Source organism: Mustela erminea, chromosome 5 (genome assembly GCF_009829155.1).
Source record: "Mustela erminea isolate mMusErm1 chromosome 5, mMusErm1.Pri, whole genome shotgun sequence".
Taxonomy (NCBI): domain Eukaryota; kingdom Metazoa; phylum Chordata; class Mammalia; order Carnivora; family Mustelidae; genus Mustela; species Mustela erminea.
The window spans coordinates 103,006,295-103,026,882 of record NC_045618.1 but is presented as its reverse complement, the minus strand read 5'-3'; the positions used below and the strand labels follow the sequence as shown (position 1 = coordinate 103,026,882).

Sequence of the window (20,588 nt, the reverse complement as noted above, 5' to 3'; positions counted from 1 at the left end):
TGTTCATAGCAGCCTTATTCACAATAACCAGAAGCAACCCCAATGTCCATCGACAGATGAACAGATAAACAAAGTACAGTATACACACACCATGGGATACTATTCAGTCTTTAAAAGGTATGAAATTCTAACACATGCTACAACATGGATAAAAATCAAAAACATTATGCTGAATAAAGGAAGCCAGACACAAAAGGACAAATATCATAGGATTCCTTTGTATGAATACCTAGAGTAGGCAAATTCAAAGAGACAGAAAGTAGAATGGTGGTTATCAGGGGTTGAGGGGAGGGGGGAAGATGCTGTTCAATGTGTGAATAGTTTCTTTTTGGGATGATGACAAAGTTTTGTAAATGGATGGTGAGGGGAATATAGTGGGAATATAAGATAATGGAACCGTATGGGCACCTGGCTCAGTGGGTTAAGCCTCTGCCTTTGGTTCCGGTCATGATCTCAGGATCCTGGGATCGAGTCTCACATTGGGCTCTCTGCTCAGCAGGGAGCCTGCTTCCTCCTCTCTCTCTCTGCCTGCCTCTCTGCCTACTTGTGATCTCTATCAAATAAAAAAAATTTTTTTAAGATAATGGAACCGTACACTGAAAAATGATCAAAATGCCAAATTTCATGTACATGTCACTCCAATCAGAAATACTAAAAAGTTCTATTCCCCCTTTCATGACATAGCTATGTCCCCTGAATTTTCTTTTTTCAGGCTCCAAACCCCCAGTCCCTTCTAATAATCTTTAGATAATAGGACTTCTATGGGGGGCGCCTGGGTGGCTCAGTGGGTTAAGCCGCTGCCTTCGGCTCAGGTCATGATCTCAGGGTCCTGGGATCGAGTCCCGCATCGGGCTCTCTGCTCAACAGGGAGCCTGCTTCCCTCTCTCTCTCTCTTTCTGCCTGCCTCTCCATCTGCTTGTGATATCTCTCTGTCAAATAAATAAATAAAATCTTAGATAATAGGACTTCTAGACCCTCACAGCTTCCCGGCCATACTCCTCTAACTGCAGAGGGGAGGGGGCACGGGGGCAGATGGGGGGACCTGAGGTGGGGCAACAAGTCAGCTGAACACACTCAGGCCTTTCCACAGATTTTCCTCGCTATGCTTGTGTTTGGCAAACGGAAACAGGGCAGGCCCAGGAGGCATCTCTCTCCAGGCACTCGGGGGTGTCCCTTGGCAGCCACCCACCACCGGTCTGTAGCCGCCATCATGGTGTTCACCCCATAAGCTGAATCAGCCTCCCTGGGTTCGACACACTCGCCCCTGTCCATCCCTTCTGGAATAGCTTTTTGGACGTTTGAGGTAGGAAAGTTGCCTTTTGCATTTTAAAGTCTGTTGAAACTGAGCAGCCTGGGTGTTGGTCTGATTCCACAAGTGAGTAATCCATTTCCTGAAAGTAAACTGCTCACCCTTTGGAAGTGGACCAGTGATTTTGGGGTGCCATTTGAAGTGTCTCTCACTGGGTAAATATTTACAGGCACAAGCCATGGAGCTTTTCTAGGAATGTCAGTTAATTTGCTAAATTAATGACCCTTAAGGTGGAACCCTTAAAAAAAAAACGTTAATTCGTCTCTAACGGGTGAGTAATTTATGCCTTGGGACAAGGTATTCGTGGGGGGCGGGGGGAGGGTATGCTTGTCTGACTAGTTAGAATAACCACATGTAAATTAAAACCAGGCCTGACTCAAAGTCTCTATCTTCTAATTTTTTTTGACTCCTGATTTTCTACGACTATCTGAGCCAATGATGGGTTGACTTTGGAAAACTCTTTTCCATGCCAATGAGTTTGAAATGACAAGATTTTTAAAAATCCCTTCTTGGTAAGTCTCCTGGCCTCAGGGATTGCATACAGAAGATCTCATGTATCTGCCACTCACTAAAAGATTGTGCCCACCTGCCTGTACCTGGAGACCTGCCTCCAGTTCTCCGGTGTGGAATAATTCACACTTTAATCAGCTGGCTTGAAAGAGCCTTTTGTCTTAAATAATCAAAAGGTGATTTCTTTGGGGCTCAAATGATCACTTAAACGATCCTTTCAAAAAGACTCCTGTGCCATCTTCTCCCCCGTCTTCACGAGACAGGCAATCTGCAATAAGTCATCTAAATTTTCTGATTAAAAGTATGCAGCTAGATGAGTGTTTTTGGAGCTCTGTTGGGAAGATAAGTTTGTGTGTGTGGTGGGCTCTGAGTGATGAATAAATCAGGCGGAGAAGTGATCCTCAAGGCCAGAGTCGTGGAAGTTTCTGCATCTGATAGAGAAGAGTCGTTCTGGATTCCCCACCAGCCTCCCTCGAGCACTCTTGTATCTCTGCACAAGCCTGTATAGTAAAGAACTTAGGAATCCTGTGTGACTGATAGGTTCAGCTGTCACCACCACCCTTGCGGGCTTCCCAGACAGAACTAAGGGTTCCCCTGACTCTCCCTGAACCCCGATGTGGTCCTGGGCCTCCGACTCTGTCCTATCTTAAAACCACTTATGCCTGGGTCTTAGCCCAAGCCTATAAGACTTCCTGGAATTAGTGGCTGGCTACCTGCTATCCCATTCCCATCAGGGGTCCTCAGAAAGGAAAGGACTCTGTGACTCCGAGCGATGACAGCCTCCCTCAATGTCCTGGAGCTTAAGCCCACGAAGGCCAGAGCATCAGAACACCCCTCCATCCCTGGAGAACCAGGCCGGGTGCTGGCGGGGGACACAGCTTCCCCAAGAGGGCCCCTGTCTGATCAGTACCGGAGGGAAGGAAACAGGTGCAGAGAACCCAGGGCTGGTTATCCAGGTAGCCAGCAATGCTGAACACAGTGGTTTTCCTTCTTCGTTCATTTCCTTCCTTCCCACCAGGCCTACGTATGAGGCATCAGGGCTCGACACGAGTCACTGAACGCCCGAAAGACAACCAGCCGTATTGTCAACAGAGTGGGGATTTGGTCTTAATTTATGTCCTTTGATGCTTTAATTTGGCCCATGTTCATTCCCCATTCCATTACCTTTTTTATTTATCTTTTTAGGAAGGCAGCCACGGCCGGAGTACAGAGACCCACCTCAGGAGCTTGATTACGTGCTGAGAAACTCCATCTTAAATATTTCTGGGAACAAAAGTAAATGCTTAAAATACAACTGATGATTAGTAAGTATTAATGCCACCAGGGTTACCAGGAATTGGGGAATGTCAGGCTCACAAGCTGAGCCTTCAATGGGCTGTGTGCTGATTAAGTCGGGGACCCAGATATGGTGTGTGCGTGTCACTTGGCGACTGTTGCTACCAGCAACCAACAGCCCCTGACAAACTACCTTACTTTGTTTTTCTGTGAGTCCCTCCTGTACAGACCCGGTCTGGGGAGATGGAGAGGCCGCAGAAGAAAGCAAACAGAAGGAAACGGTAGCGAAAGGAGGCAGACATGGAACCCAGAAAGCCCCAGCGGCTTCTGCAGCCTTCTGAGTGCTGGGAGTAAGCCCAACTTCTGGACTTTTCTCCCTGATGAACTCACACTTTGACCTTTTTCCATGCACACGGCAGACTCCCTGTGACCCTGAGCAGCCGGCCATGTTGTGGGATGAGAACACGGCTCCTTCTTCATCTGTGCATCCCTCGATCACACACCCCTTTCATGGACTGCCCACCTCACGTGTGTTCCTTAATGTTTACCCCCACACCCTCTGTAAGGCCAGCCCTGTAACCAAACGTTGTATATATTTTTAACATATTTTTATTTATTTATTTGACAGACAGAGATCACAAGTAGGCAGAGAGAGAGTAAAGAGGAAGCAGGCTCCCTGCTGACCAGAGAGCCCAATGCGGGGCTCGATCCCAGGCCCCTAAGATCATGACCTGAGCTGAAGGCAGAGGCTTTAATCCACTGAGCCACCCAGGCACCCCCAAAATGTTGTATATTATGATAGCTCTCTTCAAGAGCTCTGGGTTTCTCCTTAAGCCGGACCTTGTGTTGGCCATCAATCTTTCCATCACTGGGACCAGTGGTCTGTCATAACTTACTTCTACTGCTCGCCTTTGGGGAAATTTCCAATTCTCACTTTGGTTAAACTTAAACTGCTGAACTGAACTGGTCTCCTTGCCTATTTTTCACTTGAGGCCCCATGAAAAGCGACTAAAAACTTTTCCAAAATTACCCGTGTCCCCCACATATAATGGTCAATGCACACATAGAATTAAACTTTTACCTACTTGGCCTCTGGCTTAGTTCCTAACTTAGTCTGTGGAGTACTTTTTCAAAAACTCCGCAACTCTTAGTAAACATCATCACATCTAATTTTCAAAACCAGCATGAGTGGGTGGGGACCCTGAGGCTGGGGGAGGCAAAGGGCCATGTCGGGGGCTCCCCTGCTGCCCTGACTCTGCTCCCCGGGCCCGGGGCCGGCGTCTCTGTCCTCTCACGGTAAGGCTGAGCGAAGGCTCGCCGGGAGAAGGGTCAGCGCAGTGCAGCCCGACCAGTTCATTTGTTTTCTTGGTTCTTCTTACACATGAATCTAAGTCAAGATGGACATTAGGAAAATCACAGCCGTTTAAGAGCAAATCCCAGCGTGTCTCCAAAACAATAGAGAATCAAATTCTGAAAGCAAATAAGACGTTGCTTTATTCTTCTTTTCTGCGGCTCTGCTGGCTGGGTGTGAGTGAGTTGGGCGTGTCGGGTGAAGGGGAGGAGAGCCTCCAGAACATACCATTATGATTATCTAACAATAACAACACTCTCACTGGCAATGTCAACTGAAAAGATTAAAAGCATGCGGTTTCTTTTTACTTTACATGGTAACTAGCTTCTGAAGTTAAAAAAAAAAAAAAAGTAAAACTATTAACTGCTTCATTAAGTCTCAGGGATGCTGGTTACTTTAAGTACTCCTCACCCCTTAACATTCTAAACTAAAGAATGTGCTGGAACAGAGACTTTTGGATCGTATTTTAACTTGTTACTTTTCAATTTTTAGGAAAGGATAGTTAACACATGTGGTTAAATTTAAGCAACTTCAGCTTAGTTAACTTTCCCTTAAAATAACCACGCCATAAAGTAATCGTACACTAAAAAGGCCTCAGTCCTCACATGACAACCCTAAAGACTGTCTCTCCACACAGTCCAGAGACGTGCACCATCCAAATCTCAGTCACAGACTGGAAATTACACCCCACTGGCAAGAAGCAACACTATAGCAGATGCATTAAAAAAAAAAAAAAAAAAAAAGAGTGGCAGCTTCTGAAGCCCGATTTGCCAGGCATCATGTTATTAATTTTATATTTTGAGAAGTAACTTTTTTTCCAAATAGAAAATGTGGCAGTTGGGTGCCTGGGTTGCTCAGTCGTTGAGCTCAGGGTCCTGGGATCGAGTCCCACATTGGGCTCCCTGCTCTTCCTTCTCCCACTCCTCCTACTTGTGTTCTATCTCTTGCCGTGTCTCTCTCTCTGTCAAATAAATAAATACAAATCTTTAAAAAAAAAAAAAAGTGACAGTTGTAACAGGACCAACACTGTTACTTCTCACTTGAATAATTCTTATCCTACAATCACACAAAACCTAAGAAAAGATCACTGGGTGCAGAAAGACACAGTGACCCCAGACTCGCTTGTGAGATTTCCAGGCAGACACAACACAGGAATCAGTGGTGGTGGAGGACCAGGCATGCGCCCTCCAGGAGCAGAAGACAAGGAAGTATGGCCCCCATGGGACTCTGGACACACATGTTCCATCTTCTCTGGACACACATGCACCTGTCCCACAGCACCCCCCACCCCGGTATTACCTCGAATTCCTTCAGCTCATTTCCCCCTCCTGTCCTCTCTATCTCAGGTCCCAGACAAGATCCCTTAACCAAATCTTTTTTTTTTTTTTTAAAGATTTTATTTATTTATTTGACAGAGAGAAATCACAAGTAGATGGAGAGGCAGGCAGAGAGAGAGAGAGAGAGCGGGAAGCAGGCTCCCTGCTGAGCAGAGAGCCCGATGCGGGGCTCGATCCCAGGACTCTGAGATCATGACCTGAGCCGAAGGCAGCGGCTTAACCCACTGAGCCACCCAGGCGCCCCTCTTAACCAAATCTTGAAGGCTGTCACATAAAAGTGTTTCCCTTGGCCCATTCGGAGAGATTGATCCGGTAAGGATAAGCAGATGGAAGAGTTACCGTGTAAGAACCAGCAATGCAAAAGCAGGTGCCCAATGGCAGAGAGGTACTCAGGGACGTAGTAGTAGGTTCTTAGTCTGGGAGGCAATCTCTTGTATTTCAGATTTCAGTTTTTGGTCTTCTCATAAGAAAAAGAAAACATGATAACCTTCCTGCCACCAGCCACTTCCAAACAATGACCTGGAAAATAATGGTGTGTGGATCTCTAGAGACTCAGTACTGGGAGAGTGAGAAGGCATCCACTTTGAATATGGTTGTCTAAAGATCTTTACTCCTATAAATAACAATCTCTCCCAACCCCACGCTCCCCCTCCCCCACCCCCACTCCCCCATGCCCATGCCTCAGGGCATCCTCTGAAATCCAGTGTTTGCCTAGAATCAATCCTGCATCATCTGGAAAGGGAAGAGAGTTTAAACATTCTTGGTTGCAGATTGGTATTTTTAGCACTTTTAGAAAAGATTAGACTGTTTTTCATGTAACTCATTTCTCGTAATATTAGCACTTGTGTTTTAAGAGCACGGAGCAGGGAGCTATTGTTAGAGAAGACAGGATCAGAATAAAGTGGCTGAGTTATAAGCTATATTGCTCATTCTTTTCTTTAGCTGAAAATAGCTCCTCAATGTCTACTTTCCTATTAGCAGCTCCCAAATATTCATGGTCCAAAGAACCGTAGATATATAAGATTCACCAAAAACTGACTTTAAATATTTGACCTTCTGTCCCAGCCTCCAAGAATGATGAGAAACTGGCTCATCTGTGTTTCCAGAAAGTCCTACTAGTCTGTCAGACACAAAATTCAAACCTGAGTCAATAAAAAACAAGCATTTGAAATACCTGTCTTCCTTGTTTCCCCCACTTCTTCCTGCAGTCTATTTTTTTTGTTTGTTTTACAAGCTTATTTTTTATTTCTTCATATAACCCTGAACTGAAGGCAAGATCTACTGCAATGAAAAATAAAGTAGCACCCTCCCACCCCCCCCCAAAAGCGGTTCAGACACATACAATGGATTAATAAGCAAGTCACACACAATTTTAGGTACACATGTGCTCCTGATTGGGCCCAACCTCCTGCAGTCTATTTTTTGGCTATTTTACTACTTTTAAATTTTACAATGCACAAAGAAAGGGGAAATATTACTTGAAAGAATTTGGGGTGGGGGGCACACCCGTTGGCTAGGCAGTTAAGCATCTGCGTTCAGCTCAAGTCATGATCCCAGAGTCCTGGGATAGAGCCCCACCTCAGGCTCCCTGCTCAGCGAGGAACCTGCTTCTCCCTCTGCCCCTCCCCCTGCTTGTGCTCTCTCTCTCTCTCTCTCCCTTCTGTCTCTCAAATAAATAAATAAAATCTTTAAAAAAGAAAAGAAAGAAGTTTGGGGACAAAGTTGGATCAAACAGAATGTAAAATAAAAGGCTGGGATTATTCAGGGTTTCAATTTTCTATGCTCTCCCAGTAGACCTTATGTGTGTGTGTGTGTGTGTGTCCGTGCACACACGCACGTGTGTGTGTGTGTGTATATACACCACACGCACACACAAACACAATTACAGATGGGTAGATCAATTGAATGAATGAGCAAGAATTGGAGACTACTTAAAAAGCGTTCAGATACGCGTATACACCCCAGGAGACTAATTCTGTAGACAAAAACGCCCTTTTAACCAAACAGTTCCAACATAGGAGAGAATGTCCTCCTTCTACCAAAGCCAAATATTTTACTGTACATTAAAAGACTAATTAAAACAATATTGTGGTGTTCAAGCACGGTGGGTTATGAAGAGAAACCTTCACTTCATGAGCAAACACTGAGTCACCGGTGAGTGAGGCTCATGCAGGAGTTTGGGAGACGTGGTGTGTTTCATCAATATTCACATATCCACTTGGTAAGAACTGTAGCTTGCAACTATGATTTCCATTACAAAGCCCCTGAAATGCCAGGAATGAGTCATGGCTTTGTGCCTGGGCATTGCGCTGATTTTCTCCATTAACCAGACTCACATACTGACAACTTCCAGGAGAAAAGCTGAATGAGTCAGTTTCAGGAACAAACTGCATTAGAATACTATGTGTGAAGAGGAGTTCGGGTAATAGGAATTGGGGCTTTTTTTTTGTTTGTTATTGTTTGGTTCTCCTTAAATAGAAACTTCCATAAAATTCATTTCTCCAAAAAGCAGCAAGCATAGATCCATGCAGTTATAAGGATTCTAACACCAGGACCAAATTGGTTACCCAAACGCAGCACAGGGTGCGTGAACTGGCTGGGATCAATTCTAGCTTTTTGAGGACCATTCTGCAGTCACTCGAACACACACGGTGCTACCTCTGGACAGTCCCAAACATCTTCTCTTGCCCTGGCTCTCTTCTTCAGGTGTCTTCCACGAGCTGACTTTCGCACGGGAATGGGACTCACAGGGAGACAAGTCAGCTAAGGGAAGGAGGGAAAGGCAGGGCCAGAATTTGGGCAAAGCAGGGACAGGGTCTCAGCAGTAACAAGATCCCTAACTACACAGACAAAGCTCTGGCATCAGCGGGAAACTGAGTGCATTCTGTGAGGCTCCACACTGTCAGGACCCTTGCCTTCTGTCCTATTCCCTGGTGCTGTTCTAGGAGATAGGACTCCAGATCTCTTTAGCCCTCCTTTTCCTTGAGAGTTGTTCCCATATTCAAGAGGTGAAGGCCTAGAACACTGTCATCCGGGCCATCTTTTAAAAAAATTACCTTATCTGGGGTGCCTGGGTGGCTCAGTGGGTTAAGCCTCTGCCTTTGGCTCTGGTCATGATCTCAGGGTCCTGGGATCGAGCCCGGCATCGGGCTCCCTGCTCAGCAGGGATCCTGCTTCGTCCTCTCTGCCTCTCTGCCTACTTGTGATCTCTGTCAAATAAATAAATAAAAATCTTTTTAAAAAATTACCTTATCTGAGCATTTTTGGGGAATGGCAAGGCGGAAATATTCAAAGTACAGTGAGCATCAGTGGCTAACACCTTCTCAGAACTTCTGATCTTATCTGACGTTTGAGACCTGGATCATGAAATGCTTTGAAAACAGCAGGATCACGACAAGTGGAGAAAATCTGAATACGGTATCGGCACTTGCAAAGCCACACTGTGAAGTTAGTTAACGAGAGTGATTCCGCGAAGCTGGTGCCCCTCTCTCCAACACGGGCATCTCATAGGCTCCCCCTGTCTAGGATTATATTCTGTTGCTCTATGTCTTTCCTAGGACTGAGCCACAGGCTTACTTTTTCTCTTTTTTGGATTTGGCCTCCAATGTTTAGGCACGAGTCAGCACACACAGAGGAGTGTAGATGAACCACGCTAATTAAGGGAGCCCTCCCATGGAAGGATTCTCTTTTAGCCCTCTATATTTAGTTAAGCACAATTTCAGCGCAAGACACTGAATTTTCTAAACCTTGCGAGCGAGGAGTCTCTGCCATGAGATTTGCCTCCTACGAGGCTCCTCGCTTGTTCACTGGGGCTATGAGGTCCCCATAACCACAGAGCATTCAAACAGGCCAGTCAAGGTGACCTCATTGAAAGGACGGGGTACTAGCTTCACTTCTGTCAATGCAGCAAGCCTGTACAGTGTTGGGATCCAGACTGGTGAATATCCCGATCGGACAAAACCCACCAAATAAAACTTAATTTGACATGACATCCCTACTGAACTGCTCCCAGAAGCAATCATTTTCATTAAACCACAGGGTTCCTAAATTTTACATTTAGTAGCAGACTGAAGATTTTGAAGCTTCCCATTGCTGAAGCATGGATTCTCATGTTCTTACACTGTTGCTTTGTCAGAACTGATACGCGGTGAAGGAATAAGTTTCACGTCTAGCTCTCAAGCAAAAATTTGAGAAAGATTCCACAGCTTCCTGGCTGTGACACAAGTTGCTTTCCATGATAAGAGATTCTCTGCCTTCTTATAAAATCTCTCCTCATCCCGTTGATGGGAGCATCATTTGGGGCATGGCTACCTCAGTATTAAGGAATATACTGCACTGTCACGATGACAAAAGTCAATGGGTTTCCTCCTCATGTTTTTGACATTTAAAGACATCTGCAGAAAGGTAGACTCCATCTGTGTCCTCCTGCTGGTAGAGACTAAACACCTGTACGGAAGAAACCAAGCCAGGATTCCGTTCCGTGTCAGGATGGGCCTTTGGAGAACAGAATCAATTACCCTCTGCTTTCTCTTTTGTTTCTCAAAGTCTTGGGCAGGCTGAAGTGGTCACGTTTCACACAAGCTGCTGTTGCGTTCTGGCTTTTTTAGAGAACCTCATGCAGAAATGTATACCCAGAAGCAACCTAAAGGAGCAGCAAAGCTCCTGTCCTTTTCTCCCTAAAAATGGAATAAATTTACTTGGCAGCATCTTTGCTTCCACTGAATATATTTACTTCTTAAATGAGACAAATCTCTTGCCAGGCTTCTCACCCACTCTGCAGGGACATAGGCCTCCTTTGCATAACCTCTTCTTCCCAAGAAAAAGAATGAGAGTGCTATGCTTTCATCTTCTGGCATTTCTTGCTGGATGCAAGTAGGATACCAAAACGGATGTAGGTCCCAGGAAGGAGAAGTGAAAGAATCTTCTTCATTCGCTTCCCCCTTGAATCACGTGTGTCCCAGCATGGGGTTTTTACAACTCGTGGAGTAGGCTGCATTCTCAGAGACTTGAGAAAGCAGAAAAGAGTGGCCTCCAAAGTTAAGGTCTGAACAAGAAACCGGTCCAGATCCATGGGCTGAGGTTTGACGTTTTTAAGACTAATGGCTGTGACTGTGTACACAGACAGAAGACGGTTATTTAAGGGTGAAATTTGATCTACCTTCAGCTCCGCCAAAAGGATGATCCAAGAGAAGTGTAATGCTAGGTCTTCTGAAACTCAGCGGCTGCAGGGTCCTGCAGAAGCAGCAGGGCTGGAGGGCTGACACCTGCTGCTCCCTCCCTTGGATCCTAGGCCCAGGACCTCATGGCAGAGCTTCCCCTCAATGATACTGGGTGTCCGAAAGGCAGGTGGGGCTTCAGTAGACTTCCAGAATGTTCCTTCCAAGCAGACAGAGCAGGTAAATGAAACTGGTCCAAACCTCAAGTGCTAAAAAGCAGCAGGAAGCCTGCTTTGCTGACACTGTCACAAAACCCATGGTCGAGAACAAGGAAGCCATTAGTTCTCTCCTGGTCCAGAGAGAGCTGGTTGCCTGTATTGTTTTCTAGTTTTGGAAACACCAAATAAGGACGACTTTTGGTTCAAGGTAGGAGACATGGCTCTTTTTATGACCTCACTCCTTCTTACATAATATACTAAACAGGCCCTTTAAGCTGAAGTTTAAAAGCTAAATTCTGCCTCTGCACAAACATGTGTCGTTCCCATTGAAGTTAGTGCAACTTGGCTGTCACAGCTGGGGGCAAACTTCACTCTTCAGCAAGAGTGTGATGGATAAGTAATAGTTTCCAAGACTATTGGAATCTAACGTTCTAATAAAGAGACACTAGAGGACTATGGAAAAAATGCCTTTAAAGCCCAAATCAACAAATACTTCCCATCATTTAGGAATGTGCTTGTGGACCTTCCTGGGTTACAAGGAAACCCTTGAAAGAGGGCCCAGGCACCAGTCTGAAGAACATTCAAGATCTCTTTGGGAAAGCTTCTACTGCAGGAGAAATCCAGCCGGGACCGGAAGACCCCACTTCCAACAGTGGACAAGCTTGTGTCTCCCTCCCAGTCACTTGGTGGGGAGATACATAGTGAGTTCTAGAACAACAGATTACGTTATAAGTCGCACTTTCTCATTTCCCTGCTCCCAGGCTACACACAGACATTTTATGGTATTTGATCTTGATGTGGTACTTATATAGATTTATTGTATACTACGTTGTTCCACAACAAATTTTATTTTTTTAAAAGATTTTACTTATTTATTTGAGAAAGAGAGAGAGAGAGAGAGAGAGAACAAGTGGGGGAGGGGCAGAGGGAGAGGGACAAGCAGACTCCTCGCTGAGCAGGGAGCCAGATGCGGTGCTCAATCCCAGGACCCTGATACCATGTCCTGAACCGTAGGTAAGACACTTAGCTGACTGAGCCATCCAGGTGCCCAATTCAGCAACGAATTTTAAAAGACTTCCATGGGGTCTTAGGAACTGTCCCGCATCCCCGTAACACTTAAAAACAATGAATCTAACTTAAAAACTTGAAAACAATATTACTTACGTAAAATAATTTGGATGATTATTTTAAAAATTGAAGATAGCATTTACACAGCTAAAGTCAAAAGTAAACCAAACCTGAGGCATTCAAACCCTCCAATTTTCATTTAAAGACCAAAAGAAGAAGTCATCCTCTCGGCTGTGAACACTGTACAGCCCTTTCCCAGTTCCTACAGAATCCTGCTCTAGGTGCCTAGGAGAGGGCAACATCCACATCCTGAAGAAGCATACATCTATAGGTCACTGAAACCAAAGTCTCCAAAAGTCAGCTTTAATCAACCCCACCCTACTCCCCGCCACCCTAGCACAGAAGGTAAAGATGACACACGCATCCCAAAGCTCAAAAGAAATAAAACGACACATGAAAACAAACAAAACAGCTGACTATACCCTAAAGAAAAAAAAACTGTACCCTAAAAAGGAAGCAGTAGGTGGGGGTAATGGTGTGACCTTTCCTGCCGCCCCGCCCCCCTCCTCCTGCCCCTCGCCTCCCTTCGCTCCCTGGTTTTGCTTCCTGCTCAGGCTCCGCTGCCTGTCTTCCCTGAGGTATCATTTCAGGCCCATGTGTTGAGCCTTGTTAATCCAAGTTTCAACTTCATGCCCACTGGCATCTGGTTCATTGCCATGTTCCCTGCCACGGAAATGTAGAGACCTACCCGGAGACACGTTCAGATTCTGGCTTCACACGCGCGGACAAGGGAACTCTAGAAGACTGATTTCAGTGCACATTTTCAGTAAAGTCTAAGGCCCCTGGCCCACACTCCACAACATCCATAGTCTCAGCTCGAGCGGCATTCCCCCCTCATCTTCTCCCACCCTGTACCTCAGAGCAGGCTCTGCCTTCGTTCATGTTATTCCTCCATCTAGAAACAACATTTCTGCCCACCTTTGCTTGGAGGGTAAATTCAAACCTGTTCTAAGCATGTCACTCATCTCACTGAATCCTTACACCAACCCTGAGAGGTCGATATTATTATACCCATTTTAAAGATGGGGAAGCAGAGGCACAGAGATGTGACCTAGCCTGCTCAAGTAGCCCAAAACAAGGAAGTAGTAAGGCCAAGGTTTGAACCTAATGGCCCAACCCCAAAATCTGTGCTCCTAAGGATCCTAACTAAGCTGCCTCTTTCATAAAACCTGCATGTCCCAACTCTAGCTAAAATTTTGTTCTTCTCCCAAACTCCATAGCCCATGAGTACTGTCTTTCCTATGGTCTTACCATTTTCTACCCAACTTCCCGGATGTTTATGGGCATTTCCTCCTTCCTGGTGGATGGTAAGCTTCATAAGGACAGAATCCACGCGGGATTCAATTTGGGCCCCTAGGGCTCACCTGTGAGCCCCGCACAAGGCAATGGGTACCTGTCAATATATGTGGGTGGGTCCCCCAGTTGGAGAGAAGCAGCTCGTCATTCTTTGTTTTCATCCCTATGTAGTCGCACTTTTATGTTTACTTTTACTGTTTTTAGAGCAAGGACAGTGCTCTGGTAAGGATAGCAAGTTGTCTGGCGGGTTAAAGCTGTGTCCTACATGCATGGGAAGAAGCAGGGGTCAAGTTCCCCTTGGTGCTTCCCAAGTACAAGAGCTGCTTGGAGAGGCCGTAGTAATGGCAGAGAGGACAACAGCAGAAATAACAAGGAAAGACACCAGCCGCGACAGCACACTAGTGCCGGGCACTTCCCATCCAGTGTCTGTGATCCTTTCAATAACCCTGTAAGCTAGGCCTTGTCATCTTGAGTCCACAGATGGGAACTGAGATTTGGAAAAGCTAATTCTTCTGCTCAGGGTTACAAGAAGTTAAAACCCAGTGCGGTAGCGTGAACCCAGATCTTCCTTCAGGGTCGGTCTGGGCTCTGTCCACTCGAGCAACAATGCCTACAGTCCCCTGGGGGCTAAGAACGGCAAGCTACCTGGTCCATTCATTCTTTACTTCCCGGACTCTCTCTTTGGTTTTGTCTTTTGGTGAAAAATGACCCTCGCACACACCCAGTGCTTCCAAGAAACCAAATGAACAGTAACCTACTTTCATGTTGCTCAGAGAGTTCTTAATTACTAGGAACAGACAGGACCGTGGTCATAAAAATGTACCAGGAGATATCCAAGAGGGTGGTGCTGATGCGGGAGGGCAGCAAGGGGTGGGGCCAGACAGATTTGCGTGGAGTCCAAGAGGCAGACAGAGAACTAAACGTTCTGCTTAGAAGGAAGATAAATCACTTTTCATCAACCTATAAAGTTGTCTTAGTTAGACCACAACAAACACTTGATGCGTTCACAACATCACCACAAAAACATTTTCGTGGTCTTGGCTGTAAACAATGGTTTTACACAGGAAGAGCAATGCTTTTCACCCTGCAGGGGCGGGGAGGGGTTGGGGGAGAAGGGAATCCCTCAAAATGCAGCACACACTTAAACATGATTCAGCTGTGATTCATCAAAGCTGGAGTAGTATTCTGTTCCCTCTAGGATTCTGGGTGCAAAGTGTTCTCTCAATGCTGGCAAAATTATCTTCCCATGCTCCTGAATGATAGGCCACTTCCGCTAACGTGCTCTAAAGTTCACAATACGTTTAAGATAGATTCTTCTGTGTGTAAGGCTGAGCGGCACCAGTGTGAGCAGAAATCCTAATAGCTACTGGGAGCCTAGTTAGAAATCAGCCACATTAACAGTCATGCTTCTAAAGATAAAAGCTCCCATTCAATATTCTTTATCAGCTTGCTTTAGCCAAACTTGACGCATTTGTTACTCATGTCTAGTTGTGGTGATTTTAAGTCTGTGACTGTTCCCTTGAAGGCAGCCTTCCATGAAAAGCACAAGCTCTGGAAGGAGCATCTGGGGAGAGAGCAGCAACTGTTCCCCAGCTAAGGGACTCCGGACTGGGGGCGCAGGAGCGGTTTAAGAGTCCCTAGACCAAGCCTCCTATAACGACTGGGATACAAGGCATGCAATCTGGGTGCCATGCCTTCAGGGAGTCTCACGGCAACCCATGATCCAGGCAGCAGGGACAAACCCCGTGGTCCGGCCATTACTCTGATGTTTAAGTGGAGCTCCTTCTCAATGGAAATTCAAAGAAGACAAAACATGGCCGCCTCATCTAAATGTCCTCTGTTCTGTTGTCTTGGGCACCGATCTGAGGCTCATCCTTCTTCATGTATCTTTCCCTGTCTGTCCATCCTTTATGACTTGGCAGCAGAACATGGTGGAAGAAGAGCACAGGCTCAGTGGCCAGACCCCTTGGGTTCAAGTCCTGACACTCACTTGTCAGCTCTGTGACCTCGAGCAAGTCACTTTAGTCTCTCTTGCCTTGGTCTTCTCACCTGTAAAATGAGGCTGAGAATAACAGGACCTATTTCGTAGGGATTTCTTTTTTTTAAGTAGGTTCCACGCCCAGCATGGAGCCCAGCACAGGACTTGAACTCACGACCCTGAGATCAAGACCTGAGGTGATATGAAGAGTCTGACCTTTAACTGACTGAACCATGCAGGCGCCCCCTAGGGACTTAAAGGGAGTCAACTAGAAAGGGGATTAAGTTAAAACAAAAGGGCCATATAAGGGGTAGCTATTACTGATTTTTCCCTTCTTATTTTCTTTCTTTTGCTTTCTTTCAATAAATACTTATTGATTAACCCCTAGATACAAGATGCTACGCAGGATGTTAGGTAAACTTTGACAGGGTAGAGTCCTTGTCCTCCAAGGAAGGACAGAAGGTAAAACGCTATAGTAGAAAAAGATCACCAGTCTGGGACTGGTGGGAATGGGAATGGGCCTCTGGCCCCAGCACCATCACTAACCTCTCTGTAGCTTCCTCATCTGGAAGCCCAAGATCCTTCTAGGGATTGTGACAACAGAAAGCAAGCGTACCCAGCCAGGCCCCACACACCATACCATCAGTACCACAGCTAGAGGGGAGAGAAAGGATCTCTAGCCGGGCCAGTCAGGAAAGGCTTCGGGGATCCGGATTTATGCGTGGCCCTGAAGGGCAGCTCAGAGGCTGGGAGATGGAATTGCCGAAAAGAAGGATAATGTGCAGAGGCACAAGAGTATTTGGGTTAACAGCACATTTTGCTGGCAGATGAGAACGGGTTTGGGGAAAGCAGAAGGGAAAAGAGACGTGCTTAGTTTTTGGAGGGCTGGTGTGCATACAACGCTGGGAAGGTTACAAGGCGGAAACCCTAGCAGGACGGCGGTACAGGGGACACGTCTGTCTGGTGGTGGCCTGCAGAATGGACCAGGTGGAGAGCGAACAGTTGGAAGACAGCTGCACAAGGCAGCCTTGAAGACTGAGAGGCTGGGGAGGGAACCTCCCCACCCCCACAGGACAGCTGCCTGGTCTGGGGGACTCCTGTCCCCTTTCTTCTCCACAGTTCTCTCCAGTTAACGAGAGGATGACAGAAAAAGTGTTAAGCACGGTGCCTGCACACGATCAGAACTTAGTACACATTCTCGAGAAAGCAAAATAATGCGCGTGAGAATAGTTGTGAACAAGAATTACTATTCACTTGGAAGTCAGTTATTGGTGAAACGCATAGCAGGTGAAAGCAAAAGGAGGGGACCCATGGAGACCTCGCCCAGGTCACCAGCCCTGTGAGCAGGGAGAATATGACAGAGAGCTGGTAATCCAGGAGAATGTCAGGATGTGGAGAAACGGCGTGTACCTCTCCTTGACTCTCCAGTCCGAATGACCGTGGGTTGTTGGACGCTGGAACTGCTATGTGGACTAGAGAGAAATTAAATCCAATGTCCTCCCTGGACTTGGATCCCTGACCTACACTCGTGGTCCCTGAGGAAGAGAGGAGAGTTACACCCTCAGACTCTCAGCCTAAAACCACCAATGGTGCCAATCACAGACACCACTGCATCCCATAAAAAGACAGTTTGTGTAACTGTTCCCATTTTTCAAAGGGAGGAAACTGGGCTGAGGTCACTTGGTGAGTTGGTAACAGCTGAACCCAGAGCCTGGGACTCTGTCATGGACCTGAAAGCCTGCTTCCTTCCCAGCTGTCTCTCAGGGCTGTTCTTTGCCCCAATCAGCCTTCACAAACAGATCTAAAAACCACAGTGCAAAATACAGGAGCATGAAATTGGAAATAAAATAGGTGCTTCTACATCTATTTAAATCTCATTTATTTTTAGTAACTACTGAGGTTAGGCTTTGCATGAAAGGTGAGAAGTTGGTTTAAATCTTGATTCATGTCTTGGTTGACTAGTAAAATACTGTCATTCTGCTCAAGTGAAGAAAAGGCCCATGGAAAATGCCCCACTTATTTAGCTTTTAAAACTAACTGTACATCTCCTGGGCATTTTCTTCTGTGGACTTAAACCCCTATGATCTGCCAGATTTTGTTCACCGGTATGTTTCCTTCCTCCAACACGTGCGGATACATATGTGTCTGTAGGTCTATGGCAACCAAAGGTTTAACGCTCACCTTGTCAGTCACCCATAAGTTCCCATCCTAAATGGGGATCATTTGTCCTCTTATTAAGTGTCTTTGACAATGTTTATAAACTGAAGGCATCTGGCTCAGAACGGGGGCTAATACAATTGCAATAAAAAATAACAGTAATACAAATTGTTTAGCAGGAAAGTCTTCAATATGAGCAAAAACAATTATGTCAATAAGCCTACCCTAATGTGGGAGTAAATGAGAATATCAGGCCATAGATCAAGAAGCTCACACAGGCATTGTTTTAATTAAATCAAACAAGGCGTTGCTGTTCCTAGTACTGCCCATGGGTGCCTCCTTCCTTTGATCTTGGGGGTCTCCTCTCTACCTCCATGGCCTGAAACAATGCTTCTGGGGTTTTCCCACAATCATCTGCTTCTCCTTATACCTTGTTCCATAGCAGGAGTGACCCCGTCTGTCTTGCTTAGTGATGGGCAGTGAGTCTCTCATTAAACTTAATCTAAGAACCCAAAGGTCTCTCCTTTCCCTGAACAACAGCGGAAGAAACTTGTGTCTTAAACTTACTCCCTGAGCTTTCGAATTCATACCCTGCCCAGTTTTGTCCCATTACCAGGAAAGAAAAGAAGGAAGGACAAGATTTCAGGCTGAGGTAGCCCCTCTCTTCTAAAAGCCTGAAAAATAGCAGGTGACTGCTTTCTTTCAATCTGTTCAGATTGTAGTCAGAACATTTTGGTTATTCTGGAACCAGAAAATCCTCAGAAATCAGAATTCATTACGGAGGGTCAGAGAGATGGAGATGGATAATGGTCAACCAGGAATTAATGAGGATTGAGGAAATCCGACCAATTTCACCTGGAGATCTCTGTGGCCATCCATCTTTTTCACCATCTGCTCCAAATTTGGACCTATGCCCTGAGAGGCAAAAGACAAACGCATCCATCTTAGAAGTCCGCCCAGGTGAAATGCCATTAAATTGCATTATTGTCCAAAACTGCAGAGAGAAACATTTCTTTCCTAGTTAATCTGGCAGCCATCAGTTGTTCCCCATTAAATTGAGAGAAACATCTGGTTTATGTGCTAGAATAAAATACCTCACCATCTATCAAAATTAAACCCTGAAGAGCTATTACTGAAATGAAGGATGGTGTCTTATTTGTTGGAGGTGGGTATGCATGCTTTCCCACGATGTCTGTGTTCTGGCATCCTTATCTTTGGGATCTGCATTCCCCCGATGAACAGGAACCCAATAATCCTACCTGTTTGATGACTTTAAGCATTTCAGGTTAGCATAAATTAAAGCACGTTCATATGACTGTTGTTGTGAAAGACACCAGCCACAGAGACAGAGGATGGTCTTTCCAAAATTTTTGTAGACAGGGAGGATAGAAAACTGACTTAAAACACATTGGATGTGGGGATACCTACAAAAGAATTCTTTCCTTATATCCCAATCTCACTTCATGGGAAGTAGGTGTATTCCTGAACTATCTAATGGAAGTCACATATTAATAAATCAAATTGCATCATCTCATTATTTACAGGAATTCCCTCTCTCCCTCTGTGTGTGTTGGAGGGGGTGTAAACAAAGATAAACAAACAAATATTTCAAATGTTTTTTAAGCCAAGACTACCTTTCTTGAAACAAGTATTTGAAGGGACACCTGGGTGGCTCAGTAGGTTAAGCGTCTGCCTTCAGCTCAGGTCATGATTCAGGGAGTCCCAGGATTGAGCCCCCCATGGGGATCAAGCCCCGCATTGGGCTCCCTGCTCAGTAGAGAGTCTGCTTCTCCCTCTCCCTCAAATAAATAAGTAAAATCTTAAAAAAGAAGTAAAGAAAGAAAGAAAGAAAGAAAGAAAGAAAGAAAGAAAGAAAGAAAGAAAGAAAGGAGCACACTTTGAAATATACTGTTGTTCAACTCCAAATACTCTCTCCCTTATTGATTTCAGAGTCCTCTGAACTAAACTGCATTGGTTAGGGAGAGCGGAGAGAGAGGCAGAGAGGAAAAGAGAAGAGGTGGGGCAGGGAGTGGGAGAAAGAAAGTGAGTGAAGTCAGCAAGCTTTCATAGACAGCTCTGCCCACAGCGTCCCCCAGCTACATGGGTCCTTGATGAGCACTATCAGGAAGACTTGTGTCTGTCTGCTCTCTCCCCTGCCTGGCTCAGTTCTCTTGTAACCTGCGTAGTATAAGCATCTTGACGGGCTCAGTGGACATGTGTATTTTACACAACAGACCACAGCTGCAAAAGAGACATTCCCGTACAAGACTGGGTTGACACTCAATCTAAAAAAACCAGTTAAAGCATGGAATCATAAAAGTGATACTCTCATTATATTATCTATCTCTATGATATCTCATTATATTATCTATCTATCAATCAATCTATCTATTTATCTATCTACCTAGATATACTCATTGATACTTATTATATAGATTTACAGAATTTACGTGTCATCCTTGCTCAGGGACTATGCTTAATCTCTGTATCATTCCAGGTTTAGTAGATGTGCTGCCAAAACCAGCACCACATTCACAGACATTTAAACATATGAGTGTACACTATCTTTCGCAAATTTGGTACAGGAGTAATGCCTTGTCTTTGAAAATGGGTCCACTCTCTGAAAGTCCCAGTTTCCTATATAAACCAGAAATCTGCTATGATATTCAGGTTCTAGTTTCTCTTTCTTTCTTTCTTTCTTTTTCTTTTAAAGATTTTATGTATTTATTTGACAGAGATCACAAGTAGGCAGAGGGAGAGGAAGAAGCAGGCTCCCTGCTGAGCAGAAAGCCTGATGTGGGCTCCATCCCAGGACCCTGGGATCATGACCTGAGCTGAAGGCAGAGGCTTTTAACCCACTGAGCCACCCAGGC

At 45.5% G+C, this 20,588-nt stretch overlaps 1 protein-coding gene and 1 non-coding gene across 3 annotated transcripts in view; both read right to left on the bottom strand.

The window, feature by feature from the left end:
• Nucleotides 1-20,588, bottom strand: part of SAMD4A (sterile alpha motif domain containing 4A) — a 208,160-nt gene that overhangs the window by 99,736 nt on the left and 87,836 nt on the right. The window lies entirely within an intron of this gene.
• Nucleotides 20,138-20,242, bottom strand: LOC116592156. Its single transcript, XR_004286343.1, has one exon. It is a non-coding gene; the product is annotated as a U6 spliceosomal RNA (small nuclear RNA).